Here is a 26,977-nt window from a genome sequence, read left to right on the forward strand (position 1 = left end):
TCTGGTTTTTGACTGAAGGCAAGTCAGATTTATTTAAAGAAAACAAAAACACAGCCCTGAAGCAGAATCACTGACATAAACACTTCTACCTTGTTAAATGAGTTTTTAAAAAATACAATGCTATTTTGAATTATTATTCACATAAAGATCCTTTTACTCCAACCAGACTGAAATAGGAATTGTCATGCTGTAAAGACAAAGCTCATTTAGAGTGCCTGGACCATATAAAGAGTTTGGGCACAGTGAATTTATTTCTAGAATATCCATGTTAATTTACCCTTATCTCACAAACGGTCTCACATAGTCACCAGGCTTCCAAATGCAAAAATCCATTCTGGAAAGTTTGTTTTTCATTTGTTTTTAAGAAACAGCCAGCATGTCTTTGAGTGTGTCCCAAGAGGTAAACTTGGGTTTCTTGTCCCCAAATGGAAGGACAGATTTAGCTGCTTCTGCAGGCATTTTCCACTCCTTTCCTTAGATTCATTGTGAGCTCTCTGGGGAGAAGACTACAGAAGCAGATGAGGAAATCATGTGTGTAAGGATGTGATGGGGGAAGGGAGATGGAAATATCAGGGTATGAACTGCACTCCCCTCATCCCATGATGACCACTGGCCAGATCTTATGGGAGGATCCACAGGCTCATATAGCTGCAGTCAGACCAAGCAGTAGCTTGGGAATAACTTAATGGAACAGTCAAGTCCAGGCAGAGAAATAAAATACAGCTCCAGCAGAAGAACACTGGTAAGAAAAGAGTGTCAGCTCCACAGAGCCAAGGTTATGATACCGGGACAGTTTCAAGTTCTTCGCATCTGACCCCACCAGAAAATACTGGAAAAGCCGGAAAGCTTGCTTATAAGTGGAGAGTGAAGGTCCAAGCCTTTGACACAGTCTTTAGTGAACAATTGTAGCTGTGACGACATTTTAAAAAGCTGTAGACATCCAGCCACAGATGTAGAGATAAAGCATTCATAGCATGCATTCTAATAATTTCTGTTTATACAGCTTAGACAAAAAGCAACTAAAACTAATTCCTTTTTGTGTGGGAATCTGCTCTAGTTTGACTCAAAGGTCATTTTTAAGTCTGTGTTCATTTACAGTGCTAGACAAATATTTGTCAAATATACAGGCTGCTGGTCTCATTTGAAAGATAAAGGTTATGGAGGAGGAGGGGAGGAAAAAAACCAGCCAGGACAGAACACAAAACTGAATGAACCTTAAGGAAAAGCATCCATCTGCCAGAGCAAGACACTCCTGCTAGCAGACACCGCCACCTTTTGGGGAAGAGCTTGAGAGGCTGAGCGTAAAAGAGGGTGCTTCAACTTTCTCGTAAATTTCCAGTCTTTGTTCTGTATTTGTCTGAGCGTCAGAGTCTAATTGTTTCAATTCTCAGCTAACTCCCAGCAGAGGAAAAAGCAATCATTTATAAAAGGAACCCCAAAAGCTGCTAGTTTCTTTTACAGTACATTTCTCAGAAAGGTGTACTTTTACGCTGTAGCCCATTCATTTCTGCTGCTGCTACTGTTTTTGAATCTGTTAGCCACTTTCAACCAAATTTGACAAAGGGAAAAAAAAAATCACAAATGCCAGGTTTATTTCTGAGAAGAGCTACCCTCAAGTCCATGCCTCATTCAGAAAGAGTATAGGAGGAGTATGTTACACATCTTTGTGGTAGTAGCCAGTCAGTCAGTTTGGTCACGGTCACTGCAAATACACTTTATCAGACCCAGTGTTGAGCCCAGATACATGAGGAAGAGAAACTGGGATTATTGTAGTAGGTAAGTAGAGAGATAGACAGATCACAGGTCAATTCAAAGGTCATCTTCACTGCTACTTTTTTTGTCAACTTGTCAACCCTAATACACAGGAATAAAGTCATCAGTGAGGGAGAAAGTTATTTACTCTCCACTCTTTGGAAGAGTTTCGTATTGATGTTTTCATACCTCCCTCAACTCTTTTCTTATTATTTTACAGATACCCTTAGGAGTTTGGGATTGTTTACCTTCAGTCTGACATAAAAATACTCTGTCATATTTAAAAAAAAAGCTCAAGTAACACAGAAAACTGAGCTATTGTAAAAAAAAAAACTTGCCATACTTGTTGAAGTAGACTCAACAGTCAGTTATTTCTGATGTCCTCCTTGCTCCTCTTGCCAGATTTGTTTTTTTCCTCCCCTCTTTGATGTACCAGTGCCATTTTAGCCCTGTTTTGTCAGAGGACTCAGGGCTTCTTTAGGTTCTTATAGGAGTCATGACAACAGATAAGGAAAAGACAGCCTCAGTACCTTCAGAGGGACACTGACTACAGCCACAACAGTCAATAGAAGAGACTGCACAGGAAACCAGATACAAGTTCCAAGAACTTGCAGTCAAAGCAGACAGCAGGTGTGTGACAAGTGAACACTATCTAACAATCACTGTATGTAACTGCACTGTTCATACTGACACTGTTCTCTTTCACTTGCTTTCTTAGATGAGGAACCCTGTAATCTCAGAGAACAGCAGAAGCCTCTTGTGCAGCCCACTGGAGCAATGATGCCAAGGTGATCAGTGATAGGCAGATTCATGTGAAATGTACAACTAAACTATCCTGTAAGATGATCTCTTTTATCAACATAAAAGGACATATTTTGAAAGTTAAACTGCCCCATACTGTACCAGGGAGGGTTTAGACTGGCTGTCAGGAAGAATTTCTTCATCAAAAGGGTGATCAGACATTGGAACAGGCTGCTCAGGGGAGCGGTGGAATCACCATCCCTGGAGGTATTTAAGAGACACGTAGATGTTGCATTTCAGATAATGGTTTGGCAGTGGACTTGTATTGTTAGGTGGATGGCTGAACTTCAGTATCTTAAAGAGATTCTTCCAACCTAGATGTTTCTATGGTCAAGAGACCCTACATTTTGCACCTATACTATAAAAGGGAATATGGCAAAAAAAAAAAAAACAACAAACAAACACCTTATTCAGTGCATCTCTTGAAGCAACATATCTCAGCAGGTTTCCCACTCCACTGAACATCTGTCACCTACTAGGCTGCTACCTCCTTATCCTCTCTCTCCCTCCCTGTCCCCCATCTACATTTGTAGAAACTTGGATCTTGATGTAGAGAAACAGTGGAAACTTAAATGTTAATAACCCTGAAAAGAGTTATTGGTGCTGTGAATAGGAGAAAAAAAAAAAGGCACCAAGGCAGGGAGGACAATGGAAGTTACATAAGAGATTCAGTGCTGAAAAGGCCAGAATAAAGTGATTTCAATACTATGAGAAATGTTGCTTGTAGAGGACCTCTCTTTCTTATCAACTTATTTGAAAAGCAGTAGCAGGAACATGTCAGGCTGAAGAAGGTGTTGGAGAAAGGGTTTTGGCATTGCCATGTCAGACTCAACTCAATGGAATAGATTTTAAAAAGACACACAGATCTTCCTGTGCTGCTGCTTTTACTCCCCATTGAGAAAAAGACAACATGAGAATAAGCTTTCCTGGTGATTGACCTGAAACACACCAAGACTCACTTGCTGGAGACTACAGTTACTAGTGGCTTCTGTTTGCTACAGGCCACCACAATATTTTAGAAACTGAAACCTACACAGAAAATCAAAATCCAAGCCAAATTCTGCAGCAGCAATTTTAGGTTGGATCCAATCAGAATAACACTTGCTCTCCTGATGGTTTTCTAGCATCATAATTGTCACAACTGATCTTAAGATATTTATTTCAGCTTCGCTTGCGAGTCTTAGTAAAGGACACTCCTGCAACTATTGCTATTGGAGGGTCTACAAACTCAGCACTTCTGAATTAAGGATTGAGGCCATGGTCATTTTCTACCCCCTACAGGCTCCTGGAAGAATATGCTCCTACCACCACAGGAAAACAGTTCCTCAACCATTTGTAGTATTAACCATGAGATGGGGGGAAAGGGGGTTGGCTCACTCCACAGGAAGAACACAGGATAACTTATTTCAGTCTTTAAAAGCTAGTCTTGTTGGAGATAGAAATTCAGAATACCCTTTTTTGTTGGACATCTTTCAAAAACACCACAACATCGGTAAGCCAACAAGAATTAATCAATTAATATCTTTGTTGTCCTGGATGGGAGCAGGAAGAAGCATTTTCTCCACTGGAAGAACTAACAACAGTAAGAAAGCTGAAGAACACTACCGGGAATAGGTGACACTCAAAGGCTTTTTTCAATTCTTCATCTCAGACACTGAAGCAAAACCAAAGAGAGCCAATCCCTAGTTTCCAGTAGTTCATTAAAAAGCAACAAATAACACGACCCTACACAAGACAAAAAGTAATTTAACCCCCCACACAGTTCTCAGTTTGAAGGTAAGTAGGGTCACTCTATGAAGATGTCCCTGAAAAGAAGTTAAGCTGTTTTGGTCTTATTGAGATGCTTACAACACTGTTCTGGACTGCCTTTGTATCCTCTGTGCACTGGTTTACTCCTACTGCCAAGGGTATATATGGCTTGCCCAGAAACATGGCTAGATGCAAGAATCTCTAACATCAGGATATGTTATAGAATTAGGAAAAAGAAAAAAAAAAAAAGGCTCCCTGGGAATACTCCAACAAGAGTTAAAACAGACAAGCACCTAACCCCACGGAAATATTCAAATGTGTTTTCTCCTTCAAAAAAAAAAAAAACCAACAAAACCAATAAGCTAATCTCCAAAGTATATCAAGACAGACTTAACAGCAGGATGGGAGAATGTTTGTAAATCAACCATACTGGCTTTTTGTCACCTTAGATCACCCAGGAGGACTCATTGTTTTGTTAGTAGTAACAACACACAAAACAAAAATCCTTTACAAGTGAATTAACTCTTCCTGTCCAGAACTAGGCTGGATAACAGTTCTACCAACCTAACTTTTCAGTGCAGTCAAATCTTAAACATCACAGCATCACTTTAGCCAAAGATAACTTTTTGTCTAAATGTCTTCTTGTTCCTCTGTCAGATAACTAAGACACTACTCAAAACATTAAAGTAGATATGATTTTAAATTGTATGTGATCAATTAGGAGATACAGGATGCTACGTACTAAAACAGGGCAAGATTTCTTACAGCATTAAGGTTGATGAATGTTAAAAATTCCTCTAAAGAAAAAAAGAAAGAAAAAAAAAATCAGTCTTATCAGGTCATTTGCCACCTTGCAACTCTGCTTTTGCTACATTAAAGCACATTTCCTGAAAGATTTTGTCTCTTCTCTAACCCTCCATCAGCTTTCCTTGTATCCAGAAGAGAGAGTAGGAGGAAGAAAAGAAAGTCACCTATAAGACAAATGTCTGTCCTGGGGTGAAAACTACAGTAAAAGTTTAAAATTATTTTGAAACTTTCTAATGTTTCCTCTGAAAATTTAACCAATGCTTTAAGAACCATGTACAAGCAAGGCTCCATTAGAAAGCACAAATGCGTGTGAGGAAGATGGTTAGTGAGAAACCCCTCCAAGCACAGTGCAGTAACTGGTAATCTCCAAGAGAGGGCAGTCTTAAACTAGTGATGATTCACAGAGGGATTTATTGTTACTCCTGTTTCCTGCCTTATCTCACCCTATGTATCTAAGGAGACTGGTTTTTAAGTAGCACCATCCATCAACAAAACCTTGAGTCTAGGTCAACACTTATTACCTACCCTCCTGCAAGCTTCAAAGGGAAAGGAAATATTTCTCTTTTACAGAAAGGAGCAGCATTCTGCATAGGATCTCAGTTCAAGAAAAATTGTATAGTTAGGCACATGCTCATCTTAAATATATGATTAATTCTACAGAAGTCAGCAGCACTTTCCCTTGCTTCCGAATTCACTAGCAGGAAGGTCGGGGTGAAAGGCCATCGCTCAGATTCTGCAAGACTAAATACCAGCACAGGGAATATAATGCAATTAATGTAACATTTCCCTGTCAAGACAAGAGTTCTTCCAGGCTATTTTAAAGTCACTATTGGACAGCTAGTCCGTGCAAGCCCTGTTGCCTGTTTTCACTTTTGAGCACAGGCTTTACTACTAAAATTACTGGAGATAGAAAACCATAGCAGGTCAGAGTCTTCCTTGCCTTTCTTCAGACCCCTAATAAAGACCATCTGGAAAACTCAACACCAAACACAGTCTGATACCTCCCTTCTCACCAGTGAGCAGTGGCTTCTGGAAAGAAGCAAAGCTTTCCACTGAATCCCATTGCTTCCTGCCTCTCCATGCTTTTAAATCATCATTTCAATAGTGATATCAGCAGCCTATGCTCCAGCTGACTGATGGTAGTTACAAGGCCCTGGAGAAACCCCATGTTTTGTGTGGTTACCCTCAGCATAAAAGGAACCTGGCTGGAAATAACTCCCATAAGGTACTTATCTCTACTTAAACCAGTGCTAAGTAGAAGCGCACAGAATAACGTTCAGAACTCTGGGGAACAAGGGCAGCAGTAAAATATAACAGCAATCCTCCAGGCGGAGGCACGGGCAATCTTTTAGGAGCACTGGAGGAATAGCTTAAGAAACAAAGGATGAAAGAATAATTGTGAACATGGATCTACTTTACACCATTTAGGTAACAGCATCCCGATTTATACACAAATGTCCTGGTAGTGCTTTTCTGTCCAACTACACGCAGCCACACTTTGCCCCACAAGACACAGCTGCTGTTGCATTTCAGGTAGCAAAGCACAGGTATGTTTACTCCAAACACTGAAACTGAAGGAATTCTGTTTCTTCAACCAGAATGACCCTCAGCATCATAGAGATGCACTTCATCTTGGCTCATCAGCATCAACAAAGACAACTTCATGTGAATGCTTGGGAGAGAGATGGAGAAAAAAAAAAAGCATCAGTGGGAATCAAGCTGGAGAAAAAGGTCATACCTTTTTCTTCTCTCCAGTAATGCTAACCCACATAGACATCAGGATTTTCAGATATTTCCGCAACATTTAGTCAGGTTAAAGACTGAGGAATAAAAGCAGCAGTGAATCTTTTGGAACACAACAACAAAAATACAAAGGGAAAGATTTCTTAAGCAGAATGAGAAATTCTTACTTAAGATGTTAAGGCTTTAAAAGAAACCAAACAAAGGCCTACCTTCTCACTTTACTTGCTAAAGTACTCAGAAAAGTAAGCCCATTCAAACAAACAAACGCCCTTCCAGCTTCTTCTGCGGACAGAAGGACAAAAAGGGGAATACTCAGCTTAGGTTAAAGTTCTTACTCAGTGCATATATCTGGGAGTTTTTGTGTCTGTAATGAGACTCGACAGCTACAGTATCCCAACAGCCACTATAGTGATAACATCCAAGTACTTCTTGCAAGCCATAAAGGCTAACCCGGCTACCGCTGAGGTTAACAAAACGGTTTTCTCTGGTTTCAGTGAAAGTTACCCTCACTGCTACAGCCTGGTCTGTCTCCCTGGCAAGGTCCTCAGAAGAATGCACCAATCCAGTTTCTCAATTTTCTTCACAACAACAAGGATCTACAAATCTCAAGAAATCACAGCTTTTAAGAAACCAAATAATCATTTCAGTAACACCTATCCAAGTTGGGCATTTCAGTTAACTTAAAGGACGGCAATCCATAATGCGCTAAGCAACTACAAGTTCCCAAGCTCCAAATGACAAGAAAGGAATCCATAAAGCGTGAAGTTGCTTAACCTCACCACAGCATCGCAAACATTGTTTTTGTTTTTTAAAGAAAAGCCAAGGGTGCAACACTTACTTATACAGACACTGCATCTCCGCAGACAAGTTGCAGTGCCTGGCTCTTAAACATGCAGCACAAAACAAAACTAGCCCTTGAACAACTAAAGGGCAGATAAAAGGGAAATTCAAGAACATTACAGTAACTTAGGCCAAATAGGTCCTGGAAAATACAAATAAAGATATATAAGTAGTCCAGAATTCCAAGTATGAGGCTCCTCTAAAAAGCCCAAGCCCACACCTGGCTGTAATCAACTACATCCCACTTACAAGCACTTACACAATCAGCCCTTACCCACCACTGCTGAGGGTGAGGACAAGCCACTTGTATGCTCAATCAACCCCTTTTTACTCGCTAGTTTTGTACATATAGGAGTCATTACCATAACTGTAACGCAACAGGAAGCCCATCTCATTCCGCATAATCTACAAAGCAGTTTATAATGCTGAAGGCAACAGGCAGAACCTTAAACACTTTTCTCTAACACAGATGAAGCTAATCTAGAAGTGTCATCAGAAGACCTGAAAGTCTCTCCTCCCCTGACTCCCAAAAAAAAAAAAAAAAAAAAAAAAAAACCACCAAAAAGAAGCACGTACAACATACCTGGAAGCTGGCTGCTCATCACTGCTAACCAGAGTAGTAGTAGCCTTTAAACCAGTCCCAAAAGACTTGGAGAAAAAGCGCCCAGTCCAGAGCAACAGCAACCCACTACACCACCAACAGAAAGGCACCTAGCCCTGCCACGGGCAATCATCCTGCTCATTGAAATCAGGTGTGCAGGAGCCCCACCACCTGACTTTGCTGATGCTGAGTGCCTGGGCAGGGAGCACACCTGAGTACACAGGTGCTGTCTGCCCACCATCACCACCACTGCTCAGTGAAAATAATTCATTTTTCTACTGTCCCATCTCTCTCCCCTCATAACTGATTTGCAAATCACTCTTCCCAAATTACAGGTTTCTTACCTGAGCAACACCTCTTCTGGAATTCCGCAGCTAGAAATAAGTAAAATTAAGAGCACACAAAACCACCTGCAGCATCCCCCCTCCCCCACCTCGCAAAAAGAACATCAGACCACTCACCCATACATTTCACTAAGAATCTCACAAGGTTTCTTTGTCCCACGCTGCTGCAGACAGCCGGTAACTCCCCCTCGCTCAGTACTCCCACTGCTCCCAGCCTGCCCCTAAGAGCTGACTTATCACACGCCAGTGGGGCCGGGCTTGGGCGAGGCTCCTGGCGCTTTTCCCAGTGCCGTGCAGGGATGGGGCTGCCTTGCCTGTCCTGGGGCTGTCCCAGGACCGCCGGAGCTCGCATGCCCGCTGGGGAGCTGCTGAGATGGAGCGGGTGGAGAGCTGCTCCGTCACCTCCCCTCCTCCCTGCCTGCTGCAGCAACGTGAGCAAGTGCAGGGCTGTCACAGTTCCTCTGCTCAGTGTCGCTGGTAATGCTCGGTGTAATGTGGTTTTAATTTTGCTCAGCGGAGGCAATGAAAGCATGCAGTCTTACCGCTGTATTTCCCTTCTTTCTGTTGGGGGTTATCTGACCTGCTGAACTTTGCCTCGTTGGCATTCAAAGTAGTGGATTGTTTTCAGGCACGATCATCTCTGCTGCACTCCGTGTCTCCTCTTCCTCTCTTCTTTGCTTTCTGTTGCAATGAATGAAAAAGTAGAAGGAGGTTTGGAACAGGTTTATTTAGCTTATGTGTGTGTAGGAGCTCACTTTAGGCTTAAAACATAAATCTGAGGTCTGAAGGGACAAATTAACTGAAAAGAGCACACGCAAAATTTTTGCAGCAAAGCTGACCTTGCAGTCTTCTAAAACAGCTCAGCTGTGATCTTTAGAAAAAAAAAACTGGCTAGAAAGTCCCCAAATGAGTTTGCTAAATATGAATCAGGTTTGCTTACCTAGCGGCGTGATGCCTTCCTTTCTCTTCAAGGTTTGTCCTTTCATTTGATTCAGTCACCCTCGTTAGAGGAGAATAAGACAATTAAATGCTGTGAAATGTAGTCTTGACTAGTACGTAAATTAGCAAATGTTTTGTTTTGTCAAGTTAGTGAAGCCCAGCTCAGGTACCTATAAAACACCTGTTAGATGCCAAATATAAAAATAGGTGTATATCACACCATTATTTTTAGTCTTTTTAATCATTAATTTGGGGCTCTTCATGGTGACCTCTGAAACCTTAGGCTGGTATTTTTTTCTATGACCCTGAATGTTAAAAAGTTTTTTTTGCCTACTGTGGTGTTCTTGAACCCAAACCAGCTGTGAAATACTGCCTACTTCAAGGCTTAAAATAGCTGAAACCACCACGTTTCCTGTGGTTTCACATAAAACCACACTTTGTGATGAGTGCCTACTGTTGTAAAAACATGGGCAGGGGCATAACCAGGCATTTTGCAGAAGCTCAGCTGATAGAGTTTTTTTTCAAGGACAATCTCAGTCTGTCTCTCATTTATATGGGAATATGTTTAAAAGTAAAGAGTGGGTGCCCACAAGGACAATGCATCAGAAAGAAGCTTATCTACTTTTTCCTTAATTTTATGATTTTAGGATAGGCATGTGTTGGAAGTATGCACTTGTGGCTGGACAGCTGTCTCTCAAGACTATTCAGTATTACCTCTCATGAGCAGTAAATAAAATGCAAAAGACTATTCTTTCTGCCCCTCACCAAAAAAAGTTAGCATCTCCAAAAGCTAGCATCAAGCAAGTATTAAAAATACTACTTCTGCACAGACTCTGTGTTCTGGAACTTCCAGTGGATTCCAATTTGAGACAAATTCTAGTTAACAATGCTAAATGCAGATTGATATCATCCCTCCTGTCTATTAAAACCCCACAGTCTCCAACAATGAAAGGAGGTATTCTAAGTAACTTGTCCCATTGCAAACCATATTCATATTAAAGGTTATCTACAGGAAGCATTTTCATATTCAGCAGAAAACAAAGGATGGGTTTCTCTCAGCCTTCTGTGTGACATTCTTAAGATTTCAGTGAGAAAAATACAGATTTGAAAGAAGCTTATTTACAGTTCTCGCTCTCAGGTCATTTGGGATATAAAGTCTAATTGCTGACTTCCACAGAAATCCTAAAGCAGATGAAGGGATCGTTTCTGCTGCGAGAAGAGGAACTTTACCTTATTAAACCTTTCATTCATCTATTTTTGATTGTTCTAGTTATCTAAATCTGTATATGTTGGTGATACCATCAGCAAGCAACCTCGCTTTACTTGGTCAAATTTCTTTTTAGGGAGATTGTGTCATAGCTCATCTCAATCTTCTGCGGATTTTTGCATAAATGTCAAGTGGACATTCCTTGTAGCCCTTCACAGCTTCAGAAATACAGAAGCTGCAGAAGTGCAAGAAGACCCTGTGCTCTACACTTATTCTGCATTGTCAGGAAACTACTCAGTCACTAAACGTGGATATGAAATATTCTTTTCTCTACTGCCTTGATTCAGACAGCCTTGTACTCAGCAATGGTTTTGTGAACATATTGCCACAGCAGCACCCAAGAAATACAATGCTGACTGATGTGAAACTCATCACGGATACAGGCCTGAGTAAGGGACACTACATCCTTTTCATCATTTTAAACCCTGACCTGAGTGTTTGGTTTATTTTTTGGTAACCTGTCTGATTATTGAATACTCTTCAGGTTATTTTACTGTTTAGAACACAATGCAAATAGAAGGGAGACTGACACAGAAATTATTTAAATGAAACACTCAAGCATGTGTATGAGGATATGTGGGTGAAATACGTTCTAACATCACTGGAAGGGTCACGATATTGCAGTTACTTGAACCTGACATACCATAAGGTAGATGACTTTTCACTTTTCTAAGTTAGAAATATCTTGTTCTGTGAAACTAAAGTAGCATTAAAAAGATCTCATCTCATGAGACAAAATGCATTTTTTATTGGGGCTATATTTGATATCCTTCCTTATCACTGTGGAGGCTTCAGAATTCATGACACCTCAATTGCAAAGAAGGTATGTGTTTGCCAGTGCTTGCTGGTTTAGTGCTGACTGAAGCTGTTTGTAACTATAGAGAGTGCCACAGCACAGAGGGGAACATTTCTATTCCAGAAGTAGAGATAGCCTCAACCTGAAGCAAGGTATGTGCCCAGCATATGGTAATGAACTTATAGCAATATTAAATTATCCTGAATACTTTTCCACAGCTAATGAATCTAGCTCTGAAACTTCTGCACAAAAATACATATATAGGTAGATAGATAAGCCCAAGCCCCTGTGTTAATCCAAGGAGAACATGAAAAAAATAAAACATTCAAAAGAAATTTCTTATTTTATTTGTATAGATAAATGCCCCTGAATGATGCCAAACATGTTGGTGAGACAATATGATGTCAAATAATGTCATCCAGTTCCAGTTTTCTTCAGAACATCAGTTTTGTGTAACTATTGATTGGTATGGATAACAAAAATCAGTAAAATCAGCGGCAGAAAAATGAACAATATACTGCCTATTTTAAGGGCATTTTTTTCCTAGATTTTTAATCCTGGAAAATCCCTTTGAGAATGAAAAAGAACACAATAGCAAAACAGAACTTCATCTGTATTTCTCTTAATTGACACTAGAAAATTTTAGGGATTCTATGGAGCTTACCGGAGTGCCATTCTTGCACATGACCTGAGCTATGTACAACACAAGTGCTATGAATACTGCATAAAACATCCTTCTATTCTGTCCTGATTTAAAGCACAGAACATGCAAGTGAAGACAAACGTATGAGTACCTCTAAAACGTGTGATTTAAATCCAGATACTCTGTTTATTCTCTAACTCAATCCAATGACAGTAGGAGGTTTCTCAGGGAAAGCCCTGACAACCAGGATTTGTAGCTGTCCTGTTTGCTAAACTGCCAAGTGATGTCTTTCAGACTGGACTGCTATTAACAACAGAATAAATATTGAACATATGATAACTTCAGCTACTTCTGTAAAAAGCAGTCTTGAAAAACTGATTGGTTGTATTGTTTTGATGGATTTTTTCATCTATGCATTTACTCATGCATTTCCTCTCTGAATCATCCAAATGTAACTCAGGAAATTGATCCTACTGTAGAGGCAGGAAACTTCTACAATGACTAATGTGGCATTCAGGTCAAGAACTCTGTCATTCAGGGGGAAAGAATAAGAAAAAAAAAGTGTTTGTGGATCCTTACTTCATGAACTTAATTTGTGAGTGAGCTGTTCTTTAATATTTTTTGTTGCAGTGAATGTTACTATTGTTCATGTTCTAGGGAGAAGAACCCATCTCTGTAAGTACATGTACAAGCTTTAAGGATCACCTTCTGAAGCCTAACTTTAAAAGAAGTGACAGTACTACTCAACACACAAAAGAATAAAACTTTCCGAAGTGCTTAACACAGAAATCGAATATTTCAATCTCTATTGGATTCAACCCTGTCTCTTTTTCCTGCTTACTGATCTTTTAACGACCTGTTGATGAACCTGCACCATTCTCTCTTCATGAAGCCTTTGTTTGTAATTATCCTCATGTTCATATTTCAGCCTAGTCAGCACAAAATTCCACCATACCCTCTCAAGTTCAATGTCAGCAGCTGTGACCCGCTTGCAGCAAAGCTTTTACAGCTCCTCCACATTGGTGGATACTTCTAACTGCAAAGCACAGGTTCTTCCCTTCACATCCAAGTGTGCCATATGACTCTCAGCATCCATGTTCTCAGTTGTATTGTCTGAGATGACAGATGATGTTGGCATGTCTCTCATGGCTCCCTGCTAGAAATTGGAGAGAGAGTTGTTAAATTCATTTTCAAGCTGATAGAAATGCAAATGGAATAGGTTCATCTAAGTCTACCTGAGTATTTGTTCAAGCAATTATTCATACTTTCATGTAATGTTTCACTAGTTCTCTAATATCTCCCATTTCTCTAATTTCCATCATTTCTAAATTTATTCTTAGATTTGGAAAAGAAATCTTACATTGAATGTTGTCCTACAAAACATGAAAAATCCCCCATATCAAAATTTTCTGATCTGAACATTGACAGAATTTTAAAAAAATATTTAATTAGGGTCTTTCTGGCCTAAATCAAACATTATGACCCCTTGAACCAAATAGGAGGATCTCACAACTTATGAATTTGACATAATCCACATAATCCACAAAAATGTTTTTGTGAAAAGAACTGGAGTTCTTTTTCTCTCAGAAGAAACTCAAATGTCTCATGATCCTCACACTCCTTTGCAGGCAATTTCTGGCTGATCTACATCCTCCATGATTCATTGTAGTTTTACATCTGGAAGAACTGTATTTTCCACATACTATCTTTACTTGCTACTGCTTCTTGTTATCGTTATTCTGGGCTTCCTGTAATATAAGTTCCACATTTTTTGCTTTCTCCTCTAGTTTTTCCACAGTTGTTTGGAAGGAATGTATGAGTTGCTCTAGATTGCTGAATTCTTCCAAATCTCCTTATATTTCCTGGTCTTCGGCAAACAGAGATCCTTTCTGAACATGAGAGTCTTCCACTGACATCAAAGTATCTCCAGGGATGTTCTAGAACAGAATGGGAATATGTGTGAAGCAGGTATGTAACAAAGGGAGTGACACTGAGTTGAATATAGGAACATACACTTAGGGCATATACTTAGGGATCATATATAAAAGTGTCAAGAAGCTTAACTTGATTTTTTTTTGCCTAGGTGTGGATGAGAAAAAAAATCACCATATGTAGTGATGCAAGCATATCTTCTGGAAATCTTCTCTATAGCCTTTTTAAGATGAGAATTTGTTAGTAATTCCCTTCACATTACTACTCAACACATGGAAAATAAAATGTGGCTGAGAAGTCAACCCTCGTCTAGGGGGTTTCTTACTGTTTTTTGCATAGGCAGAATCACAACTTGTAAGGTTATGGCAAGTCATTAGCGAGAAGTTAATACTACCTTTTTAACTAACTGGAGCTAGGCAGACAATTCAGCATGTGAACTAAGAATTCAGCTTCTTGTTTCCAGTCTCATGGTATTTGCTGCATTTTATAGAACGAATACAAAGCACAAATTTCATATCTGATAAAAGATTGAGGCAAGTAAGACAATTAATTTGTTACTGAGTTTGAGGAAGAGGAGCAAAATAGGAAGAAAGTAGATGAGCTGAGTCACAGGAAATCCTTATCCAAAGACAGGTAATAGGTTAACACAAGACGTCTACCTTCTCTTCACAAGATTTCCATATAGAAAACTTGAAATCAGCTGTCCCAAAGAACACTATGATTGCAGGAGATTCTGTTGTTAGCTGACTTCATAACAGCCCTGTTGCCATAACAAACTCAGGGGTTCTGTTTGCAAGGTCACACTCTGTCACAATCCTTGTTCTAATGTCAAAGCAGCATCCAGGCTCTTCAAGGGGACTGAGCATAACTCCTTCTGTAACACAGACCATCCTATGCAGCTCCAGTTTTCTTCATTATAAATACATTTCTATGTCACAGTGAAGCTTTCTGCCAGAATTTGTGGACTCCCAGAATGTTTCTGTGCCCAATCTAACTAGTTCCTTCTGGGAAGCAGGTTTATTGGATCAGGACGGATGGCGCTGCAGAATTCAAGGGGCTGTGTGCTAGTGAGATCCTTCATTCTGCTCCATGAGGTGCTTGGTACAACAAAGCATATTTGAAATGTTTCTGCACCAATGCGTGCAGAAAGATGAACAAACAAGAGGAGCAAGAAGCCTTAGCTCAGTCCCAGATCTACAGCATCATTGTGATAAGCAAAATCTGGTAGGAAGAGCAGTTCTGTGCATGAGGTAGGGGTTGGGCTGTACAGAGCTTGCAGTTGGCAGTGCCATGGTTGAGAGCCTGTGGGTAAGGATTAAGGGACAAGGAAAGAAAGTGGATGTCACTGAGAGAGTCTGTTATAGGCCACCCAGACAGGATGGATTACTCTTTAAGGAATTAAGGGACACCTCTAGAATAGCCATCCTTGTCCTTATGGGTGACTTCAAGTAGCACCAGCTGTTGTCTACATACTTTTGAAGGAACAAATAGCATGTGAGAAAAAAAAAAAAAAAGAAACAGTTTTGTTGAAATATCAGCAAACATTCCTTGAAGAGTACCATTAAAGCTGAAATAGATACTTAGAATCACAGCAGGCAGGTAGAAACTGAAACAAAATCACTAACCCATACAAGGGAATAAAATAATAATAAAAATTAAAAAAAAAAAACCAAGTACAGTTTGCCAAATAACTTTATTTTTCACTCTTTTCAAACTTCAGGCTGTTTTAAAACTCAACAACAACCTGAGCAAGAAAAAAAAAAGCCCCCAACTAAACACAGGTGTCTCTTAGTTAGGAAATGAATACACAAATTATTTTAATCAGCTCATCAGCACCACCCTGTAAGCTTACATAATTACAGCACCTGTTTGTTCTGAACATGAGCCTGCAGTATGAGGATATGCTATGGGTATGGAGGAGAACAACTGAGTTCTGGGACTTGCTCATGGGGAGGGGTGCTGAAACTGGGAACAAAATACAGCTCTCTCTTGTGTATAGGGAAAGTGTAAAATTCTTTGATTGATGAGGTAGTTCCACTTCGTACAATACAGGTTTCTACATCCCAAGGCCAGACAGGTACTATGGCTGATGTAATGTGGGCTTATGTGCTGTTGGTGCAAAGGGATGCCTTTTTCCCACTTGTTAACTTCATCTATTTTCTTGCATGTATATAAAGGGCAATGTGAACACCACTGTATCACTAGATAATGCTTTCGTGTCTTGGAGATCACATATCTCCCAGCATTTCTTAGGGGCATAAGAGCAGCTGTGGGATCTCCCCTCATGTGCCTAGACAACTTTAGTATTTTGGCAGCCGCATAAATCACAAAATAGCAGCACCATATTTAGCCTTGCTGCATGCATTCTACTTCTCAGTGTTGTCTCTTTTCAGACTGTCTACTGTGTTAATGCAGAAAAAACACAAGCTCCATGCAATAGGACGGCATGAAGCACTTAAGAGGACATTAACAAAACAAAATATTACTGATGACAGATAGAGTTTAAGTGGCACCCAGGGACATACATGAAACTGAGATGTGGGCCCAACTTTTTTGCCTCTGTCTTTCAGCTGGTGTTAATTTTCCTCCACGGGAGTGTGACTGCTTCCTGGGAATCCTGTGTTGCCCTTTCTTCCTTTCATTCAACAGATTGTGCCTACTTTTTTTTTTTCTTAGAAAGATTGTTCTGTTCTTTATCTCCTTTATTTGTCAGCTTTTAAATGGTAAATGATGGCGATTTTGGAATTTGAAATCCTTTTCATATGCTAATACCTTCAATGACTTTAATATAATTAATAGACAAAAGTGGGTTAATGTATTAGCCTTTCCATTATCAACAAGGTTTAAGATTTCATATATTTGTGGGAAAAAAAAATGTCATTTTAAAGAAATCATAGCAGAGAAGGGTTACTCATTGGGAATTCATAGAACTGCATTAAAAACTAGATAAGAAATACCGAAGACAAATTGGGGCCCAGATCCTTAAAGATACAGAGCATCTGGAAACTACATAAGTTCCTCTGTATTTTTAAGGGTCTGGTTATAAGCAGCAAACATAGCACGAACTTCTGACTGGGCTGAATAAGTACCAAGAGGGTGACTAAATATTCTGGTGTGGAAATTACCCAGAGCTGTGATACAATGAACAGTATTTCCGCTAAAATTATGAAAGACAGCATAAAACTTTACAAAGATCAATCTGCAAAGCAATTTAGATTATGCTGCTCCGATGAATAACAGCTTCCCTGAAGAACAGGAGTGGATAAATGTCATTACTGTGTAATAATGAACTGGATAAAGTGCAGAGACGTACTCAGAATTCACCATTCTGAGGTACCAACACTTGAAGATGAGAAGTAATGGTAACATGAAGAGAAATGGATGAAATGCAGTATCTGTTATTATCCAGAGCAAAAAGTTGGAGGAATATAGAATATCGTACCAGCAAATTAGATCCAGTATTTAAGTGATCTAGAAAAGATGAGCTTTGAATTTATCTAAGCTAAAACACATCTGTGAAGCGAATGGAAGGGGAGCACAAACAGAAAACTCAAAAGAAAATAAACAGTAAAAACATGAAGATGGAAGATGGAAGATACAAAATATGGCAAGCAGCAAAGCAGAAACATCTCCTGAAATGCAATTTGGAAATATATAAAAGAACTTCAGCTGATGCTGCTGATAGAGGGGAGTGGGGACAGAGTGGGAGACTTGTAAGTGCCAGAGGCCAGGCTTTCACCACAAGAAGCCAGTTTTTCTGGATTTGAACTTGAGAAAGCTGGTGAAAGTGGAAGAGCCATGTTAGTGGCTCAACAACCAAAAATATTGTAGCTTCCCAAAGTAACCTGAACAGGATTTGCTTCAGGTTTTTTAAATTTTTTTTCTCTAATAATTGTCTCCTCTAAACTTTGTCAATGCAGGTATAATTCTAGTCACAAAAGAAACAGAGTTCAGAGAAGAGACAGATTGTAGATACACATAAGAGAGGCAATAGTACAGGTCTATGAGTGATAAGCTAGCTTTGGATACAACAGTCTATGAAACACATCTTGGAGATGAAAATGGAAGTGTAAGTATTGCTTTTGAAACAAAAATCAGATAATTTTCCTGTGAATGCAGAGTAACGTAAAAGATCACTTTGAGGATGAAAAATCCAGATAGGTATGCTCACAAGTATTCCTGGTACCTTGGACTTTAACCCAAAGCCTAAGAAACTTAACAGATTTTTATCTGAACAATAATTTTCAGAAAAATTATTCCAGACTCTGAACCAATACCTGGATAGCTTGAATATTTTGCAACTTGCTAAGAAGCACACAAAATACAGCACGTAATTGCAAAAAGGACCTCCCTGAAATTCTGTGCAAAAGGAAGAGCGTTAGGCTTTGCAGCTCTGACAATCAAGTTCAGACTCTATCAGTAATGAGATCTGACAACTTTGGTAGCGCAAGATACATTTCTCCTAAGGAAAGGAAAAACTAAGGAGATAAATGTGAATCTAGTGACAGACCACAATTCCCAGCTATGCTGAAAGCTGCACTGGTGGAGGAGTTCATAAAATAAATGGATGACAGTACTGTTCAGTTTTCATCAGGAATAGCTGAAAGCACCTTTATTATTATTGTAAAGAAAATGGATTTGGAACATCCAAATCGAGTGAATGAAATTGTAGCTTTTTACAAATATAAAGCTTTATCATTCTGACAATGTGCATCCCAGAGGGATAGAAAGAGTTAGTAAATACTGAGAAACACTACCTAAATTTCTAATAGCAAGGAAATATTTTTGTTTACTACATTACCTAGTAAGAAAAAACTGGAAAATAAAAAGTGTAGGTTTTAAGATACCTCTCAATTGTTTTTAACCCAGTGTTTACAGTAATGTATCTGGGTATTACCAGAACTCTATGTGGTTCCAAGAGATATAAAAAGCATGGTTAGATGGAAGTAACAAGTGGACCATAAAAGATCCTAGATACTAGACATCTGGAAAAAATAAATCATTTTATAAGACTCTGGTTTTACCATTTAGAGTTGCAGAAAAGGAATCCGGTCATTTTCTTGGCTCAATGCCTAAATCTTTTTGATCTGAATCATAATAAATTGTTAGAGAATTTTCCCCCCATTATGTGTTTTAAATTTTTGGTACTTAGACATTGCAAGTTCCTACATAATAGTTAACAAACAATGGAGCTGAGGTCAAATGATGTTCCAATGCACTGGATCACAGTACTGCTGTTGGAAAAATGAGTGTTGTCTGGGAAAATGAGAGAAGGCTGGCAAAACATTTAATCAGACTGAAGCTTTCAGTCATGTGTTCTTCCTTAATCACTTCTTAGGAAATTAGCAAGTAACTGTTTTTTGGGGCACACACACTGTTGCCATAGATGTTTATACATGTGGATTCATCTATGAATTAACAGCATGGGAAGTATCCCATCTTTATATATGGGGAATTAAATCACTGGCTAAAGCAACTGACGTAATCACACCTGGGTTTTAGAAGTTTTTTATACCTTATCTGCTCAACCTTTCTTCTTTACTCATACTTTCTCCTTCTGAATCCTGTAGCAGTAAACAAAATAAAACTTCTCTAAAAGAAACAAGAACCATGCTTCCCCTATATACGTTGTCCTCTGAAAACAAATGTAGTTATAGCACTACTGACGTGCAAAGGCATTTGTACCGGAAATGCATAGGAAAGTCATGAATCGACACAACGCTTAACACAAGGACAGTCATTCTCACACTGTGATCACACTGGATGTCTTGTGCAGGCACTAGGCAGTTAATCTGCGTATAGTGACAACTATATCAATGGCCAAAGATTTAGAAATTACAGGCAAATGGTCAAGTTTCTCTTCTTCTGGTGAGACAAAATGCAAGAGAAAACTTCATGTTTCAATGAAATTAAAATATGCGCACCACTTGTTGAAAAGAAGATAATTGGTATTCCCAAGCATTTCAAAAGCTAAACTGCTTCCTTTATGTATTTTTTATCAATCTCAGTGAACCATTTATTCAATTATCCTTGCTAATTGTGCTTCATTGTTCTTTCCAGTGAATTCTTATGACTGCACAGTATATATACTTTTGAATTTCCTGAAGATAAGCACAGAACACATGTACATAATGTGTGACAAAAATAAGAACGCATGATGTACTGAGAGAAAGTGGTATTATTTTTCTGCCAAAACTCATTCATTCTTTTTCTACAGTTTTCCTAATAAATTCAGGAGTTACGTCTGTGTTGGTATCAGGGTACTTCCTGTGCACTGTATTTCTGCTTAGAAAACTTAGGCTATGCACTGAGGAAAGGAGGAGATGGAAATACAGTTGCTTGGGAAGCCTTCTCCAGTGGTCTGAAATTAGGCAGGTACCATACATGCAGGTAACAATCAGACCTGTGAGACACCACGATAAAGAGTGATTTGCCATGAGCAGGATAGCTGCTTTTGTTCTCCCCCTGCCCTAGGAACTGTCTCACAGTTACAGCTGTATGAGAAGTATCCCCACACTAACACCACTCAGACTAGATGTCAGCCTAGTTACTCAGTCTACTCTGTCTCATTCTGTAGGGTATGAACACTCTTGATATAATATTAACATCTGAAATATGTTTCCCAGTAATCAGCAGTCCTCCTTAAAATAGTTATTACTTCAAAGATAAAAAATAAATAGATACAGTTATCAAGTCATGAAGACAATAGTTTTTCATGCATTTTTAAGAAGACCTATTATTTCAAAAAACTTTTTAGAATAGTTCTTTCCTTTTTCTGAAGAACCTCACTGAATACGAATGATACATCTGTCTTTATGTAAATATGTAGAGGCGTACCTTATCCCTGTAACTTAAAATATAAACCAATGTCAGATGATTCAGTTAGAAGACCAAACTGTTCCTGGCACAGCTCTTCTTCTGTAAATGGTGCATGTAATTTATTTACATTACATGACATTTTTTCTCAAAAAGGAAATAGAATTATAGTGAGAGCAATGGAATCCCAACAATGATTCTTAGTCAGGTGGGTGAAAGTTGATAATTCAGAGGACACATAAAGAGCAATGTGGGAGATGACACTTGGTGTATTAGAAAAGCAAGGTAAAAAAGAAGGCATGAAAATCCTTATAGGACAAAGATACAGAAGAGGAAGCAAGTGAAATACATGAGCTGAATAAAGAAATGGAGCTAGCAAGTTGCTTTACATGGCAATTACTCATGAAAAACAAAACAGATTAGTATTACCAAGACTGAACTCCCTCATGGACTGAGGGAGGAACAAAGAACAATAGGTGACTCAGAAAGAAGCAAAAGACTAGAGAAATATTAACTGAATATAGACAGTCTTGATACTAAAGGCGGTCTCTGTCTTCAATCTGTATTTGTGTGCACTGCATGGGTGAAAAGGCAATATAGCTCTATCCCAAGGCACGCATCCTCTTGGCAGAGCATAATGATGCTAACGCCACATGTCTCAGCTCCCTTCGCATTCTCCCAGCAAGTTAGACACATCCTAGAGAACAGTTGTCTTTTGGGAATTTATGCTCACTGAAACACTTATCAATCAACATGGGAATATCCATCCAGCCTTCGCAGATGGCTCAAGGTCTTCATAATTAGTCCTTAATGTAACACCTGTTGAGGTTTTCTACCAGCACAATTCACCATTATCATCCAGGCCATAAGCCTCCTTTTCCCTGAAGGCAAATACCTACAGATTCTCTGTCAGCTAAAATCTCTAAGGAAACTGCCTATGCACACTCTTTCTTCAAGAAGCAACCCCCAGAGTTTCCATTTCAAAACTTCTCTGAGGCTTCTAACAGCTGCTCCTCTGTTCTTCACTGGGGGAGGTCTCTAGCTGGAAAGCACTTGACCCCATTCTCCAGCTTGGCTGCTGCTCCTCCAAGCAGTTATCCATCTCTTCAAGTAGCAATATCATACAGTAGTGGAAAGGAGATGAGGGAAAGGTCCTATTACAGCCCATACGGCAGAATTCAAGTATGATGCTGATTGTCATACGCAGTCAAACCTCCTTTACCCTGAAATTTTTAAAGAGACCAGTATGAGGAAAAACAGACCTATTGAATAAAGAAGAAAGGTGCTGTATCATTGCAAAGTGGCTTGCTGAAGTTGTCCTTCTTGTTCCCAAACTACCAAAGCAACATAATAACAGCAAAGAAAATATATCACTCTGACATAAGGCTTGGCAAACCATTCTGGAGCGAGTCCAGGAATGGTGAATGGGCTTGAACAGTCAGAGATGTATCAGCATGAAGAGATTGAGCTACACAGACAAAAAACTCCAAGGAAGTGCCTGTCACTGATCCAGTTTTAAAAATACATAAAACTGGGAGATGGAGCACAGACAACACTGAATTGTCCCATGTTTTTTTGTCTCCAATCAAATGGCAATTATATGGCTCTGGACTGAATGTGTAACTGGACAGGAAAAAACTAACAGAGACTTCTCCCCATTACTGAGTTCTCTGCAAGAGCACTCTAAATTCAAAAAGGTAATGGGGCTGTGTTTGTATAAGCAATATGCCAAGTTATTATCTATGTTGTCTACATCGCCACAGAAAAAGGTTTATGTGGCGCTGAAGGACACAGTTTAGTGGGTGTAGTGGTGATGGGTTGACAGATGGACTAGATGATCTCAGAAGTATTTTCCAATGTTAATGACTCTGTGATTCTATGATAGTACATTATCAGTATTCAGCAACTTGACTTCATTCACTAGATGAGGAAAGTTCATAAAATTACTCCTACATATATATAACTTAAGAGAATTAGGTGGAGTTCCCTCCCCCTCTCCTCCTACGGATACTAAAGGCTAAATCATATCATCTAAAGCATGAAAAGGAAATGGAAACCCACAAAAAATGGTCTTGGTAAGAGAGCACAGAGCATCTGCTGCAGCACTGGGCCACGTGGCCTCCAACTCCGTAGGTGAACAGGATATCCAGTGTTTGTAGACAAGGTGAACATGAGTCAGCAATGTGTCTATGGGGATGATAGTCAGTGGCATACTGGACTGCATTAACAGAAGCACTGCCAGCAGGTCAGAGGAAGTGCTTATTACATCTACTCAGCACTTGTGAGATCACATCTGGAGTACTGTACTCAATTTGAACTCCACAGAACACAAAAGACAATGACAAACAGAAGCAAGTCCAGCAGAGGGGTCCTGAGATGGCTAGGAGACTGGAAAACACTAAGGAGAGAAGAATAATAGTTTGGGGGAGGGGAGGACTGGAGGGCAGAGAGAATCTACCTGCTATCTTAATTACCTAACCTAGTTGTGAAAAGGACAAGCCAGGTTCTTCTTAGAGGCACACAGGAAAAGGTCAAGAGGCAATGGGTACAAGCTGTAGTCAGGGAAATTCTGATCAGATACTAGCAAAGCTTCTTCACAGTGAGAATGGTTCTGGAGCTGGTTCCAGATAAGTGAAACATCCCTTGTGAACACAGGCTCACAGCAACTTGCAGGTGGCAATAGCAGTTTCAGTTCCTTGTGTGGGGAAGTATCTAGCTGAGCTGAGCTTCAGGCACCACTTCTCTATGAAGGGTGTTATCTTCAATCCACTGGTTAAAACAGCTCATTTATCTGTGTGTGCCAGCAGCTTCATGCTGGCTGGCTGCTTTACTTGCAGTGCTTGCTGCAGGAACTCTGTTGGGAGCTGCACTTCTGGTCAGGATGTGGGAGCATGTGGGCTACTGATGTGTGACTGAAAGGGGGAGAGGCATGAAACTTGTGGGTGCAGCAGGTTCACATACAGAGCCAAGAAGCCAATCTGTAGGAGTGAAGAAATGCTGTAGAAGGCTATAAAAGAAGCGTGACTTTTACTGTGTATATGCACTTTTTTCTCCTGGAAGGAGTTCAACACACCCAGCAACTTAGTGTCTCACAAATCAGATTTGAAAATGTCATGTATTTCAACTATCTATTGTGGTGAAAGGAGAACAAGAAAGTATATTTACGTTACTGTGAAAACCAGAGAATCTGAAGAGTATTTGGTAAATATTAGAAAAAAATACCTTTATCAATAGTACCACAGCCATCTATGATAGTGCTTCTTTTTATGTAAATCATGGTATTTCCTTCAAATCAGCCAACTAGGAATGAGAATAAATCTTTTCCACAAGTAACAGCTCTTGATATTAGTGCTAGCTTGGTGATAAATATCAGATCAAATCATAGACATATGACATATTAGCATTACGTTTAAGTTTTCAGAAAGTAAAGATGAGGTCTGAGTTGTCAATGCACACCAGAGCAAGGGGATGCAATAGCTGTAAGTATATGATCAGCAGGCTCTATGCTGGCAGTTTTAATTAGAGATAAAAAAGAAAATAGAAAGGAAGAGATTTTGAAGCAGAGTCCCAGATGTTTTACACAGTATCTGAAGGAAGTTGAAATGGAAAAGAAGCAATAATCAGAAGAAAGTACTTATCAAAGAGGAAGTAACTTTCGCCAGCTCTTAAGAATGGGTGATAGATTCTCCCCTAGCTCAGATAAGCTTGTTGCTATGAACAGTGCCAGAGACCTTGCAGCTTTTACCTGTACAGTCCGATGTGTTCCAAAAAGAGGGAAAACCTCACGATGTGACTAGCTCACGATGCAGCTAGGCCATTGGATTTACCTGTCTGTAAGCAATTAGGATAATGTATGGAAAAGCTCATGCCGAATCTACATTTGCCAAAGCTGATTAGGGAGCTTTCTCTGCCAAACAGTCTGAGGGATCGGAAAAACTTTGACTCCTGAAGATCACAGAAGATGATATATAGCTGGCAAGAACATGGTGAGATACAAAAACAAATTTAAAAAGATAACCAAATGTAAAAGGCACCGGAGAAGGAAATCTATGAGGCACATCGATAGTCAGCCCAAAAATCAGTGAGAGCGGGAAACAGAAGGCTGGGCAGAACACATAAGGAAGTAGCATAAGGAAGTAGCATACCTGACTCCATCGCTAAATGCTTCTGCACTTTGCAAATATCTCTTTCTATCAAGACATAGTCTTCAGAAATCTTCTCAGCCCATGTGAAATTAGATCGGGCAATGTACCAACAGCACAAACATATTCACAGACAATGCCAAATACCCTCACTTGGGCAGCTCAAGTAAATGAGGTAGGTTATTAAAGCATAATGAGTTCTGCCCTGAAGAAGGAAGGTTAAAAGTTCAGAAGAAAATGATATTAAATCTGAAAGATGATAATCAGACTGCTGAGAATAATTCACTTGGCAGAGGACTTTATTGCTTACCTATGACTGAAAGAAAGTTTGATCACCCAAGTGATCATCCAGCTCCAGCCTCAGACGTTACGCCTGTTGGCCTTGCATAAAAAACAGATAGGAATGAGATTGTAGGTCTCAGCTGGAATAGGATAGAAGTGTTGTCACCTTTATATCAGTAGTCCAGCAGTCAACATGCTGACATTTCAGTATTTTACTTTTCACATTTCTGAGTGACATAGTAGCAAGTGAGTCTTCTTACCTTCACACCCTGGTTTTCTGTTACTCTGTACAAATACTTTTACTTTCTGGCTTGCCCCCAAATACCTGCAGCCATCCCTATAAGCCAATGCAGTCCTTATGAGTACAACAGCCTTCAGAACTGAAATTTTTCATGCTGAGAATCCCACCACTGCTGAACTCATGGGGGGAATGTTTAAAAAAAAATGTTTTTCCATGATAAAATTATTCAATACTGACTCCATTCAATGCCTATATTATAACTGAGCCTAGAGCATATATCTGAAAGTTGGCCCTGATTCTTGAGTGATTCTCTTCTGTCCTGTTTACCGTGTTGTATTTTGTGTGGATAACTGTGTGCAAAGTTCCAAACAGAGAATATAGGACCAGATGTGGCATAAAATTAGTAAAGATGCCGATTTTTTTTTATTCCAGTTGCATTTTAAAACCCAGATTAAACTGGGTTATCATTGCAAGGGGCACTTTTGGACTTAATGTATAAGTTGCCTTAACATTTAAGAACCAGTTCAGATGCATAAATTCAGTATCTTGATCATGGAAATCAGATCTCTCTTTTGCTGCTTCTTTACTGAGATGTATCTAGAACCCTGAAGATTTTTGCACAGAACATAGCTGCAAGGCCTGCCTCCGTGTTTGACAGTCCAAATATCTTCTAGTCCAGCAACTAGACTGGTTACCTGGAGAGATGTGGAGACTTAAATTCATATCCCCACTCCAAATCAGATGAACAATTCAAATTCAAATTCAATTCCACATTTCAATTAAAAAAAAAGTCACTGCTTGAAGTCCCTATCTTCATCTTCATTCATATTTATGAATCCTACAGGGGAAGAGAAAATTTACATCTGAAGAAACATAAGACAAAATCTATTTCTCCACTTGGTGTTTCCTAAGTACCAGAACACTGACCACCAACTTGTAAATTCCGCTGAATGCTGTAATTCCTAAGTGCCTCTCAGAGTTTATCCTTCATATATCTGAGCCAAAAATTTGGGGGGCAGGTTTCTAGAAGTAACAGGGCACCTAATGACATCTCCATGATAACGTGAAGATTTGTCCAACAGGTTTTTTTCAAGAACAACTAACCATGTTGGATGTTTGGCTCTTACTATCTATGAAAAACAAAGGTGCCAAAATGATTAATTGGGTATTTGCACCAGTTCAGGTGAACAGCATACAAACATAGGTATTGCAGAACAAATAGGCAAGATTAAGAAGAAATACAATTAACTCACTGTTTAATAGATTATTTGACACAATCTCT

At 39.4% G+C, this 26,977-nt stretch overlaps 2 long non-coding RNA genes across 4 annotated transcripts in view; one reads left to right on the plus strand and one right to left on the minus strand.

Moving 5' to 3' along the window:
• On the plus strand, window positions 8,982-12,844 carry LOC110395493. The gene is made up of 2 exons (XR_002436422.1): window positions 8,982-9,114; window positions 10,920-12,844. It is a non-coding gene; the product is annotated as an uncharacterized LOC110395493 (long non-coding RNA).
• The window catches only part of LOC110395491, a 41,661-nt gene continuing 26,895 nt past the window's right edge, over window positions 12,212-26,977 (minus strand). The window contains exons 1-3 of one of the 3 annotated variants that reach the window (XR_002436418.1): window positions 14,874-15,698; window positions 13,986-14,219; window positions 12,215-13,438 (exon numbers count right to left, since the gene is read on the minus strand). This is a non-coding gene — a long non-coding RNA (uncharacterized LOC110395491). Of the gene's footprint in view, window positions 13,439-13,985; window positions 14,220-14,873; window positions 15,699-26,390; window positions 26,534-26,977 lie in introns of those variants that run through there. The other 2 variants (XR_002436420.1, XR_002436419.1) reach the window with 2 other exon arrangements.

Source organism: Numida meleagris, chromosome 3, assembly GCF_002078875.1.
Source record: "Numida meleagris isolate 19003 breed g44 Domestic line chromosome 3, NumMel1.0, whole genome shotgun sequence".
NCBI lineage: Eukaryota > Metazoa > Chordata > Aves > Galliformes > Numididae > Numida > Numida meleagris.